This window comes from Heterodontus francisci, chromosome 29, assembly GCF_036365525.1.
Source record: "Heterodontus francisci isolate sHetFra1 chromosome 29, sHetFra1.hap1, whole genome shotgun sequence".
NCBI lineage: Eukaryota > Metazoa > Chordata > Chondrichthyes > Heterodontiformes > Heterodontidae > Heterodontus > Heterodontus francisci.
This window is the reverse complement of record NC_090399.1, coordinates 34,459,594-34,481,558: the sequence shown is the minus strand read 5'-3', so window position 1 is coordinate 34,481,558 and position 21,965 is coordinate 34,459,594. Positions and strand designations below refer to the sequence as shown.

Below are 21,965 nucleotides of genomic sequence, written 5' to 3'. Positions count from 1 at the left end.
AATTTCCTCCATTTAAGTATCAGGAAGGCAGAAGCCATTCTCTTTAGTACTGCCAGAAACTCTGTTCTTGAGCCACCAACTCCATCCATCTCCCTGGCAACTGTCTGAGGCTCAACCAGACTGTTCACAACCTGAGATGAGCTTCCGAGCTCATATTCACTCCATCACTAAGACCGCCTATTTCAACCTCTGTAACATCTCCCGATTCCACCCCTGCCTCAGCTCATCTGCCGCTGAAACTCTCATCCATTCCTTTGTTACCTCTAGACTCGACTATTCTGATGCATTCCTGGCTGGTCTCTCACATTCTACCCTTCTTAAACTTGATGTCATCCAAAACTCTGCTGCCCCTGTCTTCACGCAAACCAAACTCTTTTTACCCATCACCCACTTTGCTCGTTGCCTTACATTGGCTCACAGTCCAGCAATGCCTCGATTTTAAAATTCTCATCCTTGTTTTTAAATTCCCCCATTGCCTCACCCTCCCTATCTCTAAAACCTCCTCAAACGCCCACATCCCTTTTAAATGAGGTTTTAATTGATTAACTTGCATCTGCATTCACTATGGAGAAGGACGATGTAGGTGTAGAGATCAGGGAGGAGGATTATGATATACTTGGATATAGTAGTATTGAAAGGGAGGAACTATTAGCTGTTTTAGAGGGCTTAAAAGTGGATAAATCCCCAGGCCCAGATGAGATTTATCCCAGACTGTTATGTGAGGCAAGGGAGGAGATAGCAGGGGCTCTGATACAAATTTTCATATCATCTCTGGCCACAGGAGAGATACCAGAGGACTGGAGGACAGCAAATGTGGTACCATCATTCAAGAAGGGTAGCAGGGATAAACCAGATAATTACAGGCCAGTGAGTCTAACATCAGTGGTTGGGAAACTATTGGAAAAAATTCTGAGGAACAGGATTAATCTCCACTTGGAGAGGCAGGGATTAATCAGGGATAGTCAGCATGGCTTTGTCAGGGGGAAATCGTGTCTAACATACTTGATTGAAATTTTCGAGGAGGTAATTAGATGTGTAGATGAGGGTAAGGCAGCTGATGTAGTCTACATGGACTTCAGTAAGGCTTTTGATAAGGTCCTGCATGGGAGATTGATTGAAAAGGTAAGAGCCCATGGGATCCAGGGCAATTTGGCAAATTGGATCCAAAATTAACTAAGTGGCAGGAGGCAGAGGGTGATGGTCGAGGGTTGTTTCTGCGAGTGGAAACCTGTGACCAGTGTTGTTCCACAGGGATTGGTGCTGGGACCCTTGCTTTTTGTAGTGTACATCAATGATTTAAATGTGAATATAGGAGGTATGATCAGTAAGTTTGCAGACGACAGGAAAATCGGAGGTGTCGTAAATAGTGAGGAGGAAAGCCTTAGATTACAGGATGATATAGATGGGCTGATAATATGAGTGGAGCAGTGGCAAAGGGTATTTAATACTGAGAAGTGTGAGGTTATGCAGTTTGGGAAGATTAACAAGGCAAGGAAATATACAATGGATGTTAGGACCCTAGGAAGTACTGAAGGTTAGAGGGACCTTGGTGTACTTATCCATAGCTCATTGAAGGCAGCAACACAGATAGATTAGGTGGTTAGGAAGGTATATGGGATACTTGCCTTTCTTAGCCGAGGCATAGAATATAAGAGCAGAGAGGTTATGATGGAGCTGTATAAAATGCTAGTTCGGCCACAGCTGGAGTACGGTGTACAGTTCTGGTCACCACACTGGAGGAAGGATGCGATTGCGCTGGCGAAGGTGCAGAGGAGATTCACCAGGATGATGCCTGGGCTGGAACATTTCACTATGAAGAGATACTGAAAAGGCTAGGGTTGTTTTCCTTAGAGCAGAGAAGGCTGAGTGGGGACCTGATGAGGTATACAAAATTATGAGGGGCATTGATGGATTAGATAGGAAGAAACATTTTCCCTTAGCGGAGGGGTCAATAACCGAGGGGCATAGATTTAAGGTAAGGGGCAGGAAGTTTGGAGGGGATTTGAGGAAAAATGTTTTCACCCAGAGGGTGGCTGGAATCTGGAAGGCGCTACCTGTAGAGGTGATAGAGGCAGGAACCATCACAATATTTAAGAGGTATTTAGATGAGCACTTGAAATGCCATAGCATACAAGGCTATGGGCAAAGTGCTGGGAAAGGGTATTAGAACAGTTAGACACTTGATAGCCGGCATAGACACTATGGGCCGAAGGGCCTGTTTCTGTGCTGTATGACTCGATAACTATGACACTGTTGGAGGGTCAGCTCTGAGGGAGTGCTGCAATGTTGGAAGATCAGTACTGAGAGTGCGTTGCACTGTTGAAGGTTCAGTACTGAGGGATTGTTGCACTGTCACAGGGTCAGTACTGAGGGAGTGCTGCACTGTCAGAGGAACAATACTGAGGGAGTGTTTCACTGTCAGAGGGTCAGTTCTGAGGGAGTGCTGCACTGTCAGAGGGTCAGTACTGAGGGAGAGTTTCACTGTCAGACGGTCAGTCTGAGGGAGTGTTGCACTGTCAGAGGGTCAGTACTGAGGGAGTGTTTCACTGTCAGAGGGTCAGTACTGAGGGAACGCTGCACTGTCAGAGGGTCAGTTCTGAGGGAGTGTTGCACTGCCAGAGGGTCAGTACTGAGGGAGCGGTGCACTGTGGAATGGTCAGTTCTGAGGGAATGTTGCACTGTTGGATGGTCAGTTCTGACGGAATGTTGCACTGTCAGAGGCTCAGTACCGAGGGAGTGCTGCACTGTCGGAGGGTCAGGACTGAGGGAGTGCTGTGCTGTCAGAGGGTCCTGACAGAGGGAATTCCAGAGCTTATGACCCAGTCAGCTGAAGGCCCAGTTCCCACATGTTCCTGCTCAAGTCTCGCACTCCCGGTCAGTTTGGGGTGTTATAGTCACTCCCTGTTCACACCTACACCTGTTCCTCATTCACTCCCTGTTCACACTTACACCTGTTCCTCATTCACTCCCTGTTCACACCTACACCTGTTCCTCACTCACTCCCAATTCACACCTACACCTGTTCCTCACTCACTCCCTGTTCACACCTACACCTGTTCCACACTCATTCCCTGTTCACACCTACACCTATTCCTCACTCACTCCCTGTTCACACCTACACCTCTTCCACACTCAATCCCTGGTCACTCCTACACCTGTTCCTCAGTCAGTGTGGGATGAGGGAGGTTTGAGGAGAATGGTTCGATCCCGATACAGAAATGGGCTCTGGGTCAGCGGGTCACAGGTCAGAGAGCGTAGGTCATACTTACGGCCACTGGCGACAGTGTCAGGGAAGCCTGGAGAGGAAAACAGAAACACTAAGAGTTAGAGAGACGTCTGATTAACAATCTTTATTAATGAAGACACTAATACAACCCATCACATGGAGTGTTCATGGGATCAACCTCACTCAAACTCACAAACAAAGATCTCATGGGGGATTCACATGCTGCATCCTCTGGGTGTTCAAACCAGCTCCAGGTGAGACCAGGTCGAGTTACTAAAGTGCTCACGTAAGGTGAGTGTGAGGTTAGTGTGTAAGTACGTTCCCACTACGTGTGATTAATGTGTAAGTGAGCAGGGTTAATATGTAAGGGGGTCAGTAATCACATAGACCCCTCCCCCACTGCCCATTTGTGTCACTCTCTGTTTCCTGATCTCGGGACATTCCACACACAGCAATGACCACAGATATCCCTCACAACCTTCACTTCCTGATCTGCTTCAGATATTTATTACACAGAGGCTTATTCTCCTTTCACCCTCCCCAGCTGTTCCCCAGATGTTCATCCAGCTGTTAACATTCCATTCACACATCAGTCTCCACCTCACTGCTGCCTCTGGATCTGTGTGTGTGTCCGAGTGAGATTTCATCACATTTAACCCATACGACTATTCTAACCTCACCCTCTACATCATGTCAGCAATTCCACCTTGTTCACTGACTCTGACATTACACTGAGAGAGGCTTCAAAATCCTGAAGGGTTTTGATGGAGTAAATAAGGAGAAAGTGTTTCCAGTGGCAGGAGGGTCAGTGACCAGAGGACACAGATTGAAGAGAACTAGTAAAGAACCAAAGGGGGAGAGGAGGAGAATTTTATTTATACACAGCGAGTTGTTGTGATCTGGAATGTTCTGCCTGAAAGGGAAATGGATGCAGATTCAATAATGACTTTTTCAATTGAATAAATACTTGAAAAGGATGAATTTACAGGGTTATGGGGAAAGAGCAGGAGAGTGGGATTAATTGGATAGATCTTTCAAAGAGCCGGCACAGGCACGATGGGCCGAATGTCCTCCTTCTGTGCTGTCTGATTCTCTGATTCTGTGTCTGTACAATCTCCCAGTGTGAGTCTCTGTTTACACATTAACACAATAACAAACATCCATTGGGTTGTATTTTGGAATCGATGCGTTGCCGGGAGTTACGATGAGAATGAAATATGAAGTGAATCTTCCGCCGGCACTGGGCTGGGCCGGAGAAGCGCTCGTTACTCACAGACATTGGCCGTCCCTTTGGGGATTGGGAGGTACGAGCCCGCTCTCCACCGTCGGCCTTGAAAACCTTTCTTACATCTCCCGCAGTCTGACCCCGTCGTGTTGTGTTCACAGCTTCCCTTTCTCCAAGATACAGTTGCTGGTGTGAAGATTGCACTTTCACCTGGTAACAAACAACAGCAAGCTGGTTTAAAATAACCTGATCAGCTCTGTTAGACAGGGGACTCTCCGCTCCGGGACTCTGCTCCCCCTTTACCAGCTTAGCTCTGGAATCTCCAACACTTTTCCCCCCACTTATTGCATTTCAAAGCAGACGGCAGGACAATTTCTGGTTGTGTTTCTGTTGATTGACGATCAGATTCTGAGCAGCAACAAGTACAAGTTAGGAGAGAGTTTGTAATCAGCTCAACTGTTCCAGAGTCCTCAAAGAATGAACTGGTATTTAAACAGCATCATTAATGCAGTAAAAGCCCCAAGGTGCTTCACAGGAGCAAAAATCAGACCAAAACTGACACCGAGTGAGATAAGGAGATATTAGGACAGGTGACCAAAAGCTTGGAGAAAAGTAGGTTGAAGGAGGATCTTAAAGGAGGAGAGAGAGGGAGAGACACGGAGAGGTTTGAGTTGGGAATTCCAGAGCTTAGGGTCCAGGCAGCTGAAGGTACAGCTGCCAGTGGTGGAGTGAAGTACATGGGAGATAGAAGAGGACAGAATTCGAGGAGTGCAGAGATCTCGGAGGGTTTTATTCGGCTGTTGGAAAATATTATTAGAAATCAGTTTTTCTCTGTAACCTCCTCCAGTTCCACAACCCTCCAAGGGAGGGAGGATTGAGACTGCAGAGGGATTTGAAGACAAGGATGAGAATTTTAAAACTGAGGCATTGTCAGACCAGGAGCCAATGTCGATCAGCAGCAACAACAACAGAAAACAACTGGTATAGGACCGCTAACACAGTAAAACATCCCAAAGTGCTTCACAGGAGAGTCAATCAGATAGAAACTGACACCGAGCCACATGAGGAGGAGACACTCAGAGCAGTGACTGAAGATGGAGACTGAAAAACTGATAATCTCCACCTTCCCTCTTCTCCTGGGACACTCCTGACTTTCCCCATTTTCACCCAAATCCCAAACCAGCCAGATTATCCCCAGGGTTTGCTCAGAAAGGGTTAAACCTGGGAATCTCTTCAAAGGGTTTAAACCGAAATCATTCAATTCCCACTGGGCGGGAAACAGCAGGAATTCCAGGAATTGTAAATGACGAGTAATTGATGATTAATGAATAATTAAATATTAAATCTGCTGCAGCAAAACACTAAACTAATCCCAGCCCATCTTTTACTGGATGTTTGTAAAATATCATGAATTCATTCATTTGATGATTGAATTTGCTGGACTGATTCCAGTTTTAGTTCACTGGGAACTCCAGCTTCAGATCAGGTGAATGAGCAACATTCAGTGATAGAATGACTGTCGTTTACAGAACAAACAACTCTGCTTTTCAACAGAAATCTCCAGGAAATGTGACAGGAAAACTGACAGGAGTGGATATCAGTGATTCAGGATAGAGAGAGGAAGCAGAGTGTGGGATTTGGGATCAGTTGGATAGATTGGGACACAGACACAGACTGGGAAAAGGCAGGTTCGGGACTGAAGTCAGGGACAACCTGCTGGTGAAAGTTTTTAAAAATATTCTAACGGACACAATCGTATCACTAACATCGACTGTGAATCCATCACTCCACTGACGGCGGTCATGCCTTCAGCTGCCTGGGCCCAAAGCTCTGGAATTCTGTCCCTAAAGCTCTCCATCTCTCTCCCTCTCTCTCTCTCTCTCCTTTAAAACACTCCTTAAAACTGACATGTATGACCAAGCTTTTGGTTACCTGCCCTAATATCTCCTTATTTATCTCGGTGTTATATTTGGTCTGATTTACTCTCCTTTGAAGCAGTTTGAGATGTTTTACTAAGTTAAATGTACCACATAAATACAAGTTGTTGTTGTTTAGTCTGTGTGATTTGGAAAGGCCCAAAGTGTTGGACCCGTCTCTCTGCCGTGAAGCATGAGAACACTGCTCTCGCTGACTCTGTATTAACAGCATCGAGCCGCTGTTTAACTCACTGCGAAGGAGAAGCTTCAAAATCTGCAGATTGGACGTTGCACAGTTTGCAAATTCACAGTTATGGGAAATATTTACCAAACTAAGCAAAACATGGACAGTTCCTTGGAGTCAAATGAACGGCAGCGTAAACATTTTCCTGCTCCTGTTCTCTAATTAGTGTCTGAAGATTCTCCTGGACTAAAAGCTCGAGTGAGTCTCCCAGAAGCTGAGTGTAGAATAATGAGGTAATGGCTCCGAGTCCCGGAGATTGTGTGATGGGTGAATGGGAACTCACTGATCGAGACTGAATATAGATTGAACAGGAAGGAAGTGTTCAGTCAGAATCATTCATTAAATCATCAGCGACTTTGATCGAGTAAATAAGGAGAAACTGTTTCCAATGGCAGGAGGGTCGGTGACCAGAGAGACACAGATTGAAGGGATTTGGTAAAAGAACCAGAGGGGGAGATGAGGAGAATTTTATTTACACAGCGAGTTGTTGTGATCTGGAATGTCCTGCCTGAAAGGGCACTGGAAGCAGATTCAATAATAACTTTCATTACCAGAAGGGGAAAATTCACAGGGCTATAGGGAAAGAGCAGGGGAGTGGGACTAATTAAATAGATCTTTCAAAGAGCCAGCACAGACACGATTGACTGAATGGCCTCCTCTGTGCTGTCTGATTCTCTGACTCACTGAATCCTGATGAATCATAGAATCATACAAAGTTTAAGGCACGGAAAGAGGCCACTTGGTCCATCGTGTCTGTGCAGGCCGGAAAACGATCCACCTATTCTAGTCTCACCTTCTAGCATTTGGTCTGTAGCCCTGAAGATTAGTGCACTTGAGGTGCATATCCAGACTCCCTTTTGAATGAGTTGATGGTCTCTGCCTCAACTACCCTTTCACACAATGAGTTCCAGACCCCCGCCACCATCTGGGTGAAAACATTTTTCCTCATTCCCCCCTACCAATCACTTTAAATCTATGCCCACTAGTCACTGACCTCTCTGCTAAGGTGAATAGGCCCTTCACCTCCACTCTATCCGGGCCCTTCAAAATTTTGTACATTTCAATCAGATCTCCCCTCAGCCTTCTCTGTTCCAAGGCAATCAATCCCAGCCTATCCTATCTTTCCTCACAGCTGCATTTTTCCAGTCCTGGCAACATCCTCGTAAATCTTCTTTGTACCTTCTGCGGTGCAATTACATCCGTTCTTTAATGAGGTGACCAGAACTGCACACAGTACTCAAGTTGTAGCCTAACCAATGAGTTATACAGTTCCAGCATAACCTCCCTGATCTTATATTCTATACCTTGGCTACTAAAGGAAAGGATTCCATCTGCCTTCTTAACCATCTTATCGACCTGTCCTGCTCCTTTCAGGGATCTGTGGACATTCACTCCAAGGTCCTTCACTTCCTCTACACTTCTCAGTACTTTCCCATTTATCATGTATTCCTTTGCCTTGTTTGACCTCCCCAAATGCATCACCTCACACTTCCCCAGGTTGAATCCATTTGCCGCTTTTCTGCCCACCTGACCAGACCATCAATATCTTCCTGCAGCCTACAGCTATCCTCCTCGCTATCTACCACACGGCCAATCTTTGTATCGTCTGCAAACCTCTTGATCATGTCCCTTACATTTACGTCCAAATTGTTAATATATACCACAAAAAGGAGGGGACCCAATACTGAGCTGTGCGGAACATCACTGGAAACAACTGTCCAGTCACTAAAACACCCGTCAACAATTACCCTTTGTTTCCTGCCACTGAGCCAATTTTGTATCCAACTTTCAGCATTTCGCTGGATCCCATGGGTTTTTTTTTTAACTAGTCTGTCATGTGGGACCTTGTCAAAAGCCTTGCTAAAATCCATGTAGACCACATCAACTGCACTACTGTCATCTATCTTCCTTGTTACTTCTTCAAAAAATTCGATCAAGTTGGTCAAACAAGATCATCCCTTAACAAATCCATGCTGACTATCCTTGATTAACCTCTGCCTTTCTAAGTGATAGTTTATCCTGTCTCTCAGAATAGATTCCAATAACTTGTCCATTACTGAGGTTAGACTGACTGGTCTGTAATTATTCGGTCTATCCTTTGCTCCCTTTTTAAACAGAGGTACAACGTTAGCAGTTCTCCAATCCTCCGGCACCACACCTGTATCCAGTGAAGACTGGAAAATGATGGTCAGACCTTCTGCTGTTTCCTCTCTTGCTTCTTTTAACAGCCAAGGGTACATTTCATCTGGCCCTGGTGATTTATCAACCTTTAAGGATGCTAATCCCATCAATACTTCCTCTCTCCCTATGTTTATCACCTCCAGTACTTCACACTCCTCCTCCTTAACTACAATATCTGCATCGTCCCCCTCTTTTGTGAATACGGACGCAAAGTATTCATTAAGTACCATACCAACATCTTCTGCCCCTACACAAAATTACCATTTTGGGCTTTTATGGGCCCTACTTTCTCCTTAGTTATCCTCTTACTCTTAATATATTGAGAAAACATCTTTGGGTTCATCTTGATTTTGCTTGCCAATATTCTTTCATGCCCTCTCTTTGTTTTCCTGATTTTCTTTTTTGATTTCACCCCTCCACTTTCTATACTCCTCACGGCTTTCTGTAGTATGGAGTTCTCAGTGTCGGACATAAGCTTTCTTTTTCTGCCTTATCTTACCCTGTAGGCTCCTTGACATCTATAGGGCTCTAGATTTGGTCATCCCACCCTTTTTCTTTGTGAGAACATGTTTACTCTGAACCCCTTGAATCTCCCCTTTGAATGCCTCCCACTGCTCTGACACTGATTTACCTTCAAGTAGCTGTTTCCAGTCCACTTTTGCTAAGTCACTCCTCAGTTTAGTAAAATTGGCCTTGTCCCAATTGAGAACTCTAACTCCTGTTCTGTCTCTGTCCTTTTCCATAATTCTGTTAAAACTGACTGAATTATGATCACTACCACCAGAATGCTCTCCCACTGCCCCCCCTTCCACCTGTCCATCTTCATTTCCTAAAACTACGTTTAAAACTGCACCTTCTCTTGTTGGACTTGCTACATACTGGGCAAAAAAGTTCTCCTGAATGCACCTCAAGAATTCTGCTCCCTTCATTCCTTTCACACTAAAACTATCCCAGTTAGTATTGGGGTAGTTAAAATCCCCTACTATTACTGCTCTATTGTTCTTGCACTTCTCAGAGATTTGCTGACACATTTGCTCTTCTATCCCCCTCTGACTGTTTGGGGTCTATAGTACACTCCCAGCCATGTGACTGCCCTTTTTTTGTTCCTTAGTTCAATCCATATGGCCTCATTTGATGAACCTCCTGACATATCATCCCTCTTCACAGCTGTAATAATTTCCTTGACCAAAATTGCCACTCCCCTTCCTTTCTTATCCCCTTCCCTATCACGTCTGAAAACCCTGTAAACCAGGAACACTGAGCTGCCATTCCTGTCCCTCCTTAAGCCATGTTTCTGTAATAGCTATGATATCATACTGCCGCGTGTCTATCTGTGCCCTCAGCTCATCTGCTTTATTTGTAATACTCCTTGCATTGAAGTAGATACCCTTGAGCACTGCCAAAATCATTTTTTAATTTCCTAACCTTTGTTTCCTCTGTCTTCCAGACTCATCCATTAACTTTCTGCCTTCCATTTTTATTTCTGATTTTCTCCCAAATGAGTCTACCCTCAGGTCCCCATCCCCCTGCCAAATTAGTTTAAACCATCCCCAACAGCACGAGCAAAACGTCCCACAAGGAACTCAGTCCCAGCTCTGTTCAGGTGCAACCCATCCAGCCTGTACAGGTCCCATTTCCCCCAGAGCCAGTCCTAATGTCCCAGGAATCTAAAGCCCTCCCTCCTGCACCATCTTTCCAGCCATGCATTCATCTGTCGTATCCTTCTATTTCTGTACTCACTTTGCATGGCACTGGGAGTAATCTGGAGATTACTACTTTTGAGGTCTTGCTTGATAATTTCTTACCTAGCTGCCTAAATTCTGACTGCAGGACCACATCCCTCTTTCTACCTATGGCGTTGGTCCCGCTGTAGACCGCAACTGCTGGCTGTTCACCCTCCCCCTTCACGATGCTCTGCAGCCACTCAATGACATCCTTGAGCCTGGCACCAGGGAGGCAACACACCATCCTGGATTCATGTCTGTGGCCACAGAAACACCTGTCTGTTCCCCTGACTATTGAATCACCAATCACTATGGCTCTTCCAGTCTTCCCTGTAGCCCCCCCTGTATGCAGCTGAACCACCCGTAGTGCCATGGACTTGGGTCTGGCTGAAATCCCCAGGTGAAGTATCACTTTCCTCAGTATTCAGAACTAAATACCTGTTGGAGAGTAAGATGCACTCAGGGATCTCCTGCACTACCTGCCATTTTCTTTTTGACTACCTGGTGGACTCCCATTCCCTCTCTCCCTGCATACTCTTAAGCTGTGGGGTGGCCACATCTATAAATGTGCTATCCACATAGCTCTCATCCTCATGAATGCACTGCAGTGTCTGCAGCTCAAACTGCAGCAATTGACAACCCTTCCTGCACAAATGGTTCTCCAGGATACAGGAAGCATCCTGGAGCTCCCATATAGCACAGGAGGTGCATTCTCGAGGTTGAAACACACCTGCCATTTTTTTATTTATTAGTTAATCCTTTGTTACTGCTACAAAAAAACCTTATCAATACTGCAACACCTTAGAGTTTTTAATAAAACCTTACCGGTACTGATAAATCCTACTTAAAATCAATACAGTTCACTAGTTAAAATAAACCTTACTCAAAAAAAAAACTTACCAGCTACTCACTTGTTCAAAATACTCAGCAGCTTATCACTTGTTCTAAAGTTATACTTTTCTTGATTACACAGGTATGTAGACCTTCCTACTGGTAATAGATCTTGCCAATGCTAATAAAGCTTGCCAATTCTAATAAACCTTACTATTATTAATAAACCTTACAAATACTGATATACCCTTATAATACTTGATGCAATTTATGTATTAAGTTGTCCAAATTTGAGCAAATACATTCCCTGCTGGTCTCTCTCTTTCACTCCGTATTATAAATTCCACTTTAGTTTTTAGTTTATATAACATGGAATTGATCAAGTCTTATTTTATATTTGATTGACTGAGATTAAGATAAATTAAATTAAATAAATTTAATGAGACTGGACTTCGGCAGTGTTGAGAGTAAAGGTTGTGCTGCTCGATTGGCTGAACACTGAGCAGGAAATGGCTCCCTCATGGTGAGCCAGCCAGCAGGACTCTGAAAGCTCACTAACAAGCTCATCACCAGGGACAGGGGGAGCTGTCACAGTGCTGCTCTGTACAGACTATCACAGAGACATTCAGGGAAGCTTTCACAGTCCACACAGGGGCAGCTGACAGTGCTGAGAGGGCCGAGGGAGGGATCCCGATCTATCACTGTAAAACCTCACCAGTTACCGAGTGCTCCCATCAGTGAATCTGAGCAGAAACAGTGAGGAGATCTCACTCTCCGGGAATCTCCAACAGATTGAGAGTGACCCCCAGATATTGGCTCTGATAGAGTGACTCCAGACGTTGGCCCTGACAGAGTGACTCCAGATGTTGACCCTGATTATGCCCACCCCCCAGATGTTGACCCTGACCCGGTGCTCCCTGGATGTGAAGTGTGGGGTCAGTGACTCTGTCCAGAAGAGTTGAGGAGCTCTCACCGCACGCGGATGTCCAGGTTGGAGATGGCGTAGAAGTATTTGGAGAGGTTGAGTGGGTCAACACTGGTGGGCCCAGTGGCCGGCCGGAGCAGCCTGACCCGCAGGTCGGTCAGGGTGAAGAAGTCCCTCAAGTCCTTCGTGGTGTCCAGCTGGCCGTACAGTGAGGCCATGTCACGGAGACGGGCCCCCCGAACAGGACGAAACGCTCCTGGATCTCGAAGCGGACCATCTTGTCCACCTTCCACACATAGCCCCTGGAGTACTCCTCCATACAGATGATGTCCAGCACCGAGGCCGGCCTCAGATCCCGGGCCCTTCTCGGCTCCATCCCGAAGGAGTTGAGGCAGTCGGCAGTATAGAACTGGTAGTGCTACCACGTCTGGCCATGGTCCAGAGACTTCTCCAGGACCATCTCAGTGTAAGTTAAAAGTTAATTCCCTTTTGTTTTCGGAGGACCAGGGGAGTGCTGGGTAAGTAAAAACTATATATTTGGGTGGTGGCTGTACCCGAGACACTACACGTGTAGTGTCTCCCATCCACCCTCCTCCTCTAACCAAAAAAAAAGGACTCTGGTGTGTTGATAAGGTAAACTTTTTATTTAAGAAGTTCTGTCCGTTGGATTGCTAACCGAACAAGTTTTGACATTTTTTTTTGGTTTTTCAGTAGATTTGTTGGGAATTTAGAATAGTGGGAATGGAGGTTAAGGCAGTTGTATGTTCCTCCTGCAGAATGTGGGAGGTAAGGGTCGCCAAGAGTGTCCCTGCTGACTGCATCTGCGGGAAGTGCACCCAACTCCAGCTCCTCGAGAACCGCGTTAGGGAACTGGAGCTGGAGCTGGATGAACTTCGGATCATTCGGGAGGCGGAGGGGGTTATTGAAAGGAGTTATGGGGAGGTAGTCACACCTCAGGCAAAAGAAGTAGGTAGTTGGGTTACCGTCAGGGGAAGGAGAGGGAACCAGCAGGCAGTGCAGGGATCCCCTGTGGCCGTTTCCCTCAACAACAGGTATACCGTTTTGGATACTGTTGCGGGAGACGACTTACCAGGGGTAAGCAATGGGGTACAGGTATCTGGCACAGAGTCTGTCACTGTTGCTCAGAAGGGAAGGGGGAAGAGGAGCAAAGCATTAGTCATCGGGGACTCCATAGTTAGGGGAACAGATAGGAGGTTCTGTGGGAACGAGAGAGACTCATGGTTGGTGTGTTGCCTCCCAGGTGCCAGGGTTCGTGATGTCTCGGATCGTGTTTTTGGGATCCTTAAGGGGGAGGGGGAGCAGCCCCAAGTCGTGGTCCACAAAGGCACCAACGACATAGGTAGGAAGAGAGATGGGGATTTAAGACAGAAATTCAGGGAGCTGGGGTGGAAGCTTAGAGCGAGAACAAACAGAGTTGTTATCTCTGGGTTGTTGCCCGTGCCACGTGATAGCGAAGCGAGGAATAGGGAGAGAGAGGAGTTGAACACATGGCTGCAGGGATGGTGCAGGAGGGAGGGTTTTGGTTTCCTGGATAATTGGGGCTCTTTCTGGGGTAGGTGGGACCTCTACAAACAGGATGGTCTTCACCTGAACCAGAGGGATACCAATATCCTGGGGGGGAGATTTGCTAGTGCTCTTCGGGGGGGTTTAAACTAATTCAGCAGGGGAATGGGAACCTAAATTGTAGTGCCAGTGTACAGGATGTTGAGAGTAGTGAGGTCAGGGATATGGTTACAAGGACGCAAGAGGGCACTGGCAAGCAAGAACCTGGTTTAAAGTGTGTCTACTTCAACGCCAGGAGCATCCGGAATAAGGTGGGTGAGCTTGCAGCATGGGTTGTTACCTAGTGGCCATTTCGGAGACATAGGTAGAGCAGGGGCAGGAATGGATGTTGCAGGTTCCGGGATTTAGATGTTTCAGTAAGAACAGAGAAGATGGTAAAAGGGGGGGGGGGGTGTGGCATTGTTAATCAAGGAGAGTATTACAGCGACAGAAAGGACATTTGAGGACTTGTCTACTGAGGTAGTATGGGCCGAGGTTAGAAACAGGAGAGGTGAGGTCACCCTGTTGGGAGTCTTTTATAGACCTCCGAATAGTTCCAGAGATGTAGAGGAAAGGATAGCGAAGATGATTCTCGACAGGGGCGAGAGTAACAGGGTAGTTGTTATGGGGGACCTTAACTTTCCAAATATTGACTGGAAATTCTATAGTTCGAGTACTTTAGATGGGTCAGTTTCTGTCCAGTGTGTGCAGGAGGGTTTTCTGACACAGTATGTAGACAGGCCAACCAGGGGCGATGCCACATTGGATTTGATACTGGGTAATGAACCCGGCCAGGTGTTAGATTTAGATGTAGGTGAGCACTTTGGTGATAGTGATCACAATTCGGTTAGGTTTACCTTAGCGATGGGCAGGGGCAGGTATATACCACAGGGCAAGAATTATAGCTGGGGGAAAGGAAATTATGATGCGATTAGGCAAGATTTAGGATGCGTAGGATGGGGAAGGAAACTGCAGGGGATGGGAACAATCGAAATGTGGAGCTTATTCAAGGAGCAGCTACTGCGTGTCCTTGATAAGTATGTACCTGTCAGGCAGGGAGGAAGTTGTCGACCGAGGGAGGCGTGGTTTACTAAAGAAGTTGAAGCGCTTGTCAAGAGGAAGAAGAAGGCTTATGTTAGGATGAGACGTGAAGGATCAGTTAGGGCGCTTGAGAGTTACAAGCTAGCCAGGAAGGATCTAAAGGGAGAGCTAAGAAGAGCAAGGAGAGGACACGAGAAGTCATTGGCGGATAGGATCAGGGAAAACCCTAAGGCTTTCTATAGGTATATCAGGAATAAAAGAATGACTGGAGTTAGATTAGGGCCAATCAAGGATAGTAGTGGGAAGTTGTGTGTGGAATCAGAGGAGATAGGGGAAGCGTTAAATGAATATTTTGCGTCAGTATTTACAGTAGAGAAAGAAAATGTTGTCGAGGAGAATACTGAGATTCAGGCTACTAGGCTAGATGGGATTGAGGTTCACAAGGAGGAGGTGTTAGCAATTTTGGAAAGTGTGAAAATAGATAAGTCCCCTGGGACAGATGGGATTTATCCTAGGATTCTCTGGGAAGCTAGGGAGGAGATTGCAGAGCCTTTGTCCTTGATCTTTATGTCGTCATTGTCGACAGGAATAGTGCCGGAAGACTGGAGGATAGCAAATGTTGTCCCCTTGTTCAAGAAGGGGAGTAGAGACAGCCCTGGTAATTATAGACCTGTGAACCTTACTTCGGTTGTGGGTAAAATGTTGGAAAAGGTTATAAGAGACAGGATTTATAATCATCTGGAAAAGAATAAGCTCATTAGCGATGGTCAGCACGGTTTTGTGAAGGGTAGGTCGTGCCTCACAAACCTTATTGAGTTTTTCGAGAAGGTGACCTAACAGGTGGATGAGGGTAAAGCAGTGGATGTGGTGTATATGGATTTCAGTAAGGCGTTTGATAAGGTTCCCCACGGTAGGCTATAGCAGAAAATACGGAAGTATGGGGTTGAAGGTGATTTCGAGCTTTGGATCAGAAATTGGCTAGCTGAACGAAGACAGAGGGTGGTGGTTGATGGCAAATGTTCATCCTGGAGTTTAGTTACTAGTGGTGTACCGCAAGGATCTGTTTTGGGGCCACTGCTGTTTGTCATTTTTATAAATGACCTGGAAGAGGGTGTAGAAGGGTGGGTTAGTAAATTTGCGGATGACACTAAGGTCGGTGGAGTTGTGGATAGTGCCGAAGGATGTTGTAGGGTACAGAGGGACATAGATAGGCTGCAGAGCTGGGCTGAGAGATGGCAAATGGAGTTTAATGCGGAAAAGTGTGAGGTGATTCACTTTGGAAGGAGTAACAGGAATGCAGAGTACTGGGCTAATGGGAAGATTTTTGGTAGTGTAGATGAACAGAGAGATCTTGGTGTCCAGGTACATAAATCCCTGAAGGTTGCTACCCAGGTTAATAGGGCAGTTAAGAAGGCATATGGTGTGTTAGCTTTTATTAGTAGGGGGATCGAGTTTCGGAGCCACGAGGTCATGCTGCAGCTGTACAAAACTCTGGTGAGACCGCACCTGGAGTATTGCGTGCAGTTCTGGTCACCGCATTATAGGAAGGATGTGGAAGGTTTGGAAAGGGTGCAGAGGAGATTTACTAGGATGTTGCCTGGTCTGGAGGGAAGGTCTTACGAGGAAAGGCTGAGGAAGTGCTCGTTAGGAGGGAAGATGTGTTGGGGTTTTTGAATAACTTGAAGATAGACAAGTCTCCCGGGCCTGACGGGGTATATCCAAGGATGTTATGGGAAGCAAGGGATGAAATTGCAGAGCCGCTGGCAATGATCTTTTCATCTTCTCTGCTGACGGGGGTGGTACCAGGTGATTGGAGGGTGGCAAATGTTGTGCCCCTGTTCAAGAAAGGGAATAGGAACAACCCTGGGAATTACAGGCCAGTTAGTCTTACTTCGGTGGTAGGCAAGTTGATGGAAAAGGTGCTGAGGGATAGGATTTCTGAGCATCTGGAAAGACACTGCTTGATTCGGGACAGTCAGCACGGTTTTGTGAGGGGTAGGTCTTGCCTCACAAGCCTGATTGAATTCTTTGAGCAGGTGACCAAGCAAGTGGATGAGGGTAAACCAGTGGATGTGGTGTACATGGATTTTAGTAAGGCATTTGATAAGGTCCCCCATGGTAGACTTATGGAGAAAGTCAGGAGGCATGGGATAGTGGGGAATGTGGCCAGTTGGATTAAGAATTGGCTAACTGATAGAAGGCAGAGAGTGGTCTTAGATGGTAAATACTCAGCCTGGAGCCCAGTTACCAGTGGCGTGCCGCAGGGATCAGTTCTGGGTCCTCTCCTGTTTGTGATTTTTATTAACGACTTGGATGAGGAAGTCGAAGGGTGGGTCAGTAAATTTGCAGATGATACAAAGGTTGGTGGAGTTGTGGATACCGAGGAGGGCTATTGTCGTCTGCAAAGGGACTTGGATAGGTTGCAGTGCTGGGCTGAAAAGTGGCAGATGGAGTTTAACCCTGAAAAGTGTGAGGTCGTCCATTTTGGAAGGACAAACATGAATGCAAAATACTGGGTTAACGGTAGGGTTCTTGGGCATGTGGAGGAGCAGAGAGACCTTGGGGTCTATGTGCATAGATCATTGAAAGTTGCAACTCAAGTGGATAGGGCTGTGAAGAAGGCATATGGGGTGTTAGCGTTCATTAGCAGAGGGATTGAATTTAAGAGCCGTGAGGTGATGATGCAGCTGTACAGGACCTTGGTAAGGCCTCATTTGGAGTACTGTGTGCAGTTCTGGTCGCCTCATTTTAGGAAGGATGTGGAAGCCTTGGAGAGGGTGCAGAGGAGATTTACCAGGATGTTGCCTGGAATGGAGAATAAGTCTTACGAGGAAAGGCTGAACATTCTAGGCCTCTTCTCATTAGAAAGGAGAAGGATGAGGGGTGACATGATAGAGGTTTATAAGATGATCAGGGGAATAGATAGGGTAGACAGTCAGAAACTTTTTCCACGGGTGGAGCAAAGCGTTACAAGGGGTCATAAATTTAAGGTGAAGGGTGGGAGATATAAGGGGGATGTCAGGGGAAGGTTCTTTACCCAGAGAGTGGTCGAGGCATGGAATGCCTTGCCCGGGGAAGTTGTTGAGTCAGAAACTTTAGGGACTTTCAAAAGGCTTTTGGATAGGTATATGGATAAAGGAGAATGATGGGGTATAGATTAAATTGTCCTTGACAGACGACAAAGGATCGGCACAACATCGTGGGCCGAAGGGTCTGTTCTGTGCTGTATGTTCTATGACTTGAGGTTGTTTTCGTTGGAGAGAAGGAGGAGGAGAGGTGACTTAATAGAGACATATAAGATAATCAGAGGGTTAGATAGGGTGGATAGTGAGAGTCTTTTTCCTCGGATGGTGATGGCAAACACGAGGGGTCATAGCTTTAAGTTGAGGGGTGATAGATATAGGACAGATGTCAGAGGTAGTTTCTTTCGCAGAGAGTATTAGGGGCGTGGAACGCCCTGCCTGCAGCAGTAGTAGACTCGCCAACTTTAAGGGCATTTAAGTGGTCATTGGATAGACATTTGGATGAAAATGGAATAGTGTAGGTCAGATGGTTTCACAGGTCGGCGCAACATCGAGGGCCGAAGGGCCTGTACTGTGCTGTAATGTTCTAATGTTCTAATCTGCTCCGGCCGGCCTGACTCGAAGGTGATGACAATGTTCTCGGTCAGCTTGATGCTCTTGCCCCAGGACAGAGTGATGTTGACCAGGAGGGGCTCGGGGAAACTCCTCCAGGAGACGCTTTGCCAAAAGGTTGGGAATCCGCCCCTCGTCATCCAGCATCAGCTCAGGCGGGTGTGCGAGCTCGGGCATGCGAGCGTCACACTCGTCGTTGCACATGTACGGGTTCTCCTGGAAAAGGAGACAAGAACAACATGGGTTAGATACAGAGTAAAGCTCCCTCTACACTGTCCCATCAAACACTCCCAGGATAGGTACAGCACGGGTTAGATACAGAGTAAAGCTCCCTCTACACTGTCCCCATTAAACACTCCCAGGATAGGTACAGCACGGGTTAGATACAGAGTAAAGCTCCCTCTACACTGTCCCATCAAACAGTACCAGGACAGGTACAGCATGGGTTAGCGACAGAGTAAAGCTCCCTCGACACTGTCCCCATCAAACAGTGCCAGGACAGGTACAGCAAGGGATTGGCTGGAGAGTTTGTGGAGCACTTACTGTGTGTAATCAGCCGAAGCAGCTGCACTTGTGCAGCCTGGTGGAAGCAGCAAAGGAAGAGGAGAGTGGAGAGAGGAGACAGGAGAGAGCTGAGAACTGAGAATTGAGAACTGAGATTTACAACACAAGTGTTTTACTGACTTTATCTATTGGTGTAAAGGACCTATGAGTTATTTTGTAGAGGTGGGTGTTGGAGTACTGGAGAACTGTTTTTGCGCGGACTGCTGGGGAAGGAAATGCTGGAAGATCCAGGAGTGGGGCTCAAATATTCTATAGGCAGCCCCTGTATTTGCTGTTGTGCATTCCTCCAATTTGCACAAAGGGCGCTTCCTCCCCACCCCAACTGCGTGGCTCAGGATGGCTGGAGCTGCCCAGTAAAGAAAGTCTTTGTAACAGCATAGAAAGTGGAAAGAACCGGGCGGCTCCAGCTGATCCAGGCGAAGAACTCTCCCTCACCAACGGGATGATTCGACTTTGTGCTTTTTCCAGGAAGGTGTTCTAACCACTGATTCAGGAGTAACATCCTCACAGCCTTTCTCTCCCTTCCACCACTCAGCCACATATCTCCTCCTTTTCCTTTTCCTTTCCACTCCTATCTCCTCTACTCCCACTGACCACCCACTCCCATCATATTGCTTAAAGTTTTAAAACAACTGTTGTTTGCTTTATTTCTTAGGGGTGGGCGTGACTCGTCAACCCCATGATAAGCCCCTCTTCACCGGTGGCGGGGCCTTCTCGCATGCATGCTGCTTCAACTACTGCAGTTGCACCTGTTGCCTCGTCACCATTTATGCTGTTAACATCAAAGTACGGGATCAAGATCTACATGCACCCCAACATGTCAACAAAGGCATGTAAAAAAGCAATGTCCGAGGTTATTGGCCCATCCGTTATTGTCGGCGCCTTGAAAATATATGGGAAGGCAGGTTTTTTCCTGAAGACCGAGTGGACGATGTCCCTGGCCCTGAGCAGGGGGCTCACAGTGGGCGGACCTTTCTGCCAGTAGACAGTGGACCCCCTGGAGGCCAATGCGCAATGGGTCACCTTGTCAAGTGGCCCACTCTTCATTCCTGGTGAGCTTCACTTCCCCCACCTGCACCATCTGGGGGAAATAAAGACGGGGCTTACCCCAATCTTACTCAGTCATCGGGAAAACATGTATACTCCTTCCGCTGACAGCTCTTTATGCAGCTGGTGTGGGAGGAGGTTACAGAAGGCCAATTTAATGTAGAGTTCCAGGGGGCGGCCTACCACGTCTTTTGGACGGGGCGCGGTGTCATGAGTGTAAGAGGGTGGGGCATGTTTGTAAGAGCTGCCCCAGGCTTCGAGCTGCCAACTCCACCTTGGCGACCCAGGGTGGCGCCACTGCAACTCCTCCTACTCCCCACACACCTGCAACAACTGTCGCTCAGGTGGTTCCAGAGGCCATGGTTGTAACAGCCTCTGGTGGGGAGGGAGAGACCCTTGCAGTTGGAAGCAAGGTGGAAAGCAAAACACATGAAGGCGCGCCCCTGGATACAGAAACAAGTCCTGAACCTGTGCTCAGCATTATGGCTGAACCAGGGGAGCCCACCTGCCCCGTGGCTGAGCTCGGGTCCAGGAAACCTGGGCAGGGGGACATGGAGGGAGAAGCAGAGGCATCTACTGAGATGGAGGACTCTGAGACTCCACACCCCTCCTGGAATAAGAGGAGGAGGCGCCCTTCCTTTGAAGAGGGCCAGGAGTTGTGGGGTCCATCTCCAAGTGCGGGTCTTTGGGCTCCCCCTGCCACCACAGTCAGGACCTCGAACCCTGGGCAGGAACCCTCTACCCCCTCGGAACAGAGTGGGGAGAGATGACCCTGCAAATCTGGCAGCTCCCGAGGAATGGGGACCCACCCATGGTGGGGGAGCATGTGGACTCCAAGGGAGAAATCACTCCTTTGGCCGATGAGTTGGGTGTCCTGGGTGGGGACGAGACATGTGAGGGTCAACCTTCCCAGCAGCATAATGCTGCCGCCCAGGATGTACTCGACCCAGAGTCCAATTTGCATAGTTCCCCATCTGCTGGACCTGTCCTGAACTGCTGGCAGCCATATGCTCCAGTCCGACAGATGAACCCAGAGAGGACTCCTCCGCCATTGATCCTAGGGGTGGGATCATGATGGAGGTGGGACCAGCTGGTGTGGCCGAGACGTCTGCTCCACAGTGTGTGGTGGGTGTGTCGGCCGCTGGAAGTGTTGACCCGGAGGAGGATGTGGACTCGGTGTTGGGCACAGAGGACGATCTTGAATCATCGCCAGTGAGGCAATAGGCTTCCTTGTGCCTCCTACTGAGTTCACATATCAACCCTACCGCGGAACCCCAGGACGTCCTTACGGCCTGCATGGGTTGCTGCAATAAAGTTCAGCTGGCCCTCAGCCGGTGATCAAATCTGGCGCTGATGATCTGGTCCATACATGCCGCCCTCAAGAAGTGGGTTAAAGCATTCCTCAATGGGTTACTGGGTGAGTGGAGGGATGGTGCACTTCCACTCCCTCCTCACAGTAAGGTGTCGGTGATTCTAAGTAACTTTGACATGGAGATAACCATAGCCAGCCTCAACATCAATGGCAGCAGGAGGCCTCTCAGTAGATTTCACAATCTCTCAGTCCTCAGGAAAGAGAGGTATGCGGTAAGCTTCCTGCAGGAAACCCATACCATTCTGGGAGATGAAGCCACCTGGCTCTTGGAGTGGCAGGGTGGGGTCTACATGAGTCATCTCACCCATATTTCTAGTGGGGTGGCCATCATGTTTTCCACAACTTTTCAGCCATAAATCTTGGGGGTCAACGAGCTTGTGCCGGGCCGCTGATCCACCTCACTATTCGCCTGGGTAGTGTGCCATTCCACTTTGTAAACATGTACGCCCCCAGGCCCGGTGCTTTGCAAGC

General features: G+C 47.5%; 1 pseudogene; it reads right to left on the bottom strand.

Moving 5' to 3' along the window:
- The window catches only part of LOC137346005 (netrin-G1-like), a 52,446-nt pseudogene extending 32,357 nt beyond the window's left edge, over positions 1-20,089 (bottom strand).
- Positions 20,090-21,965: the final 1,876 nt, after the last annotated feature.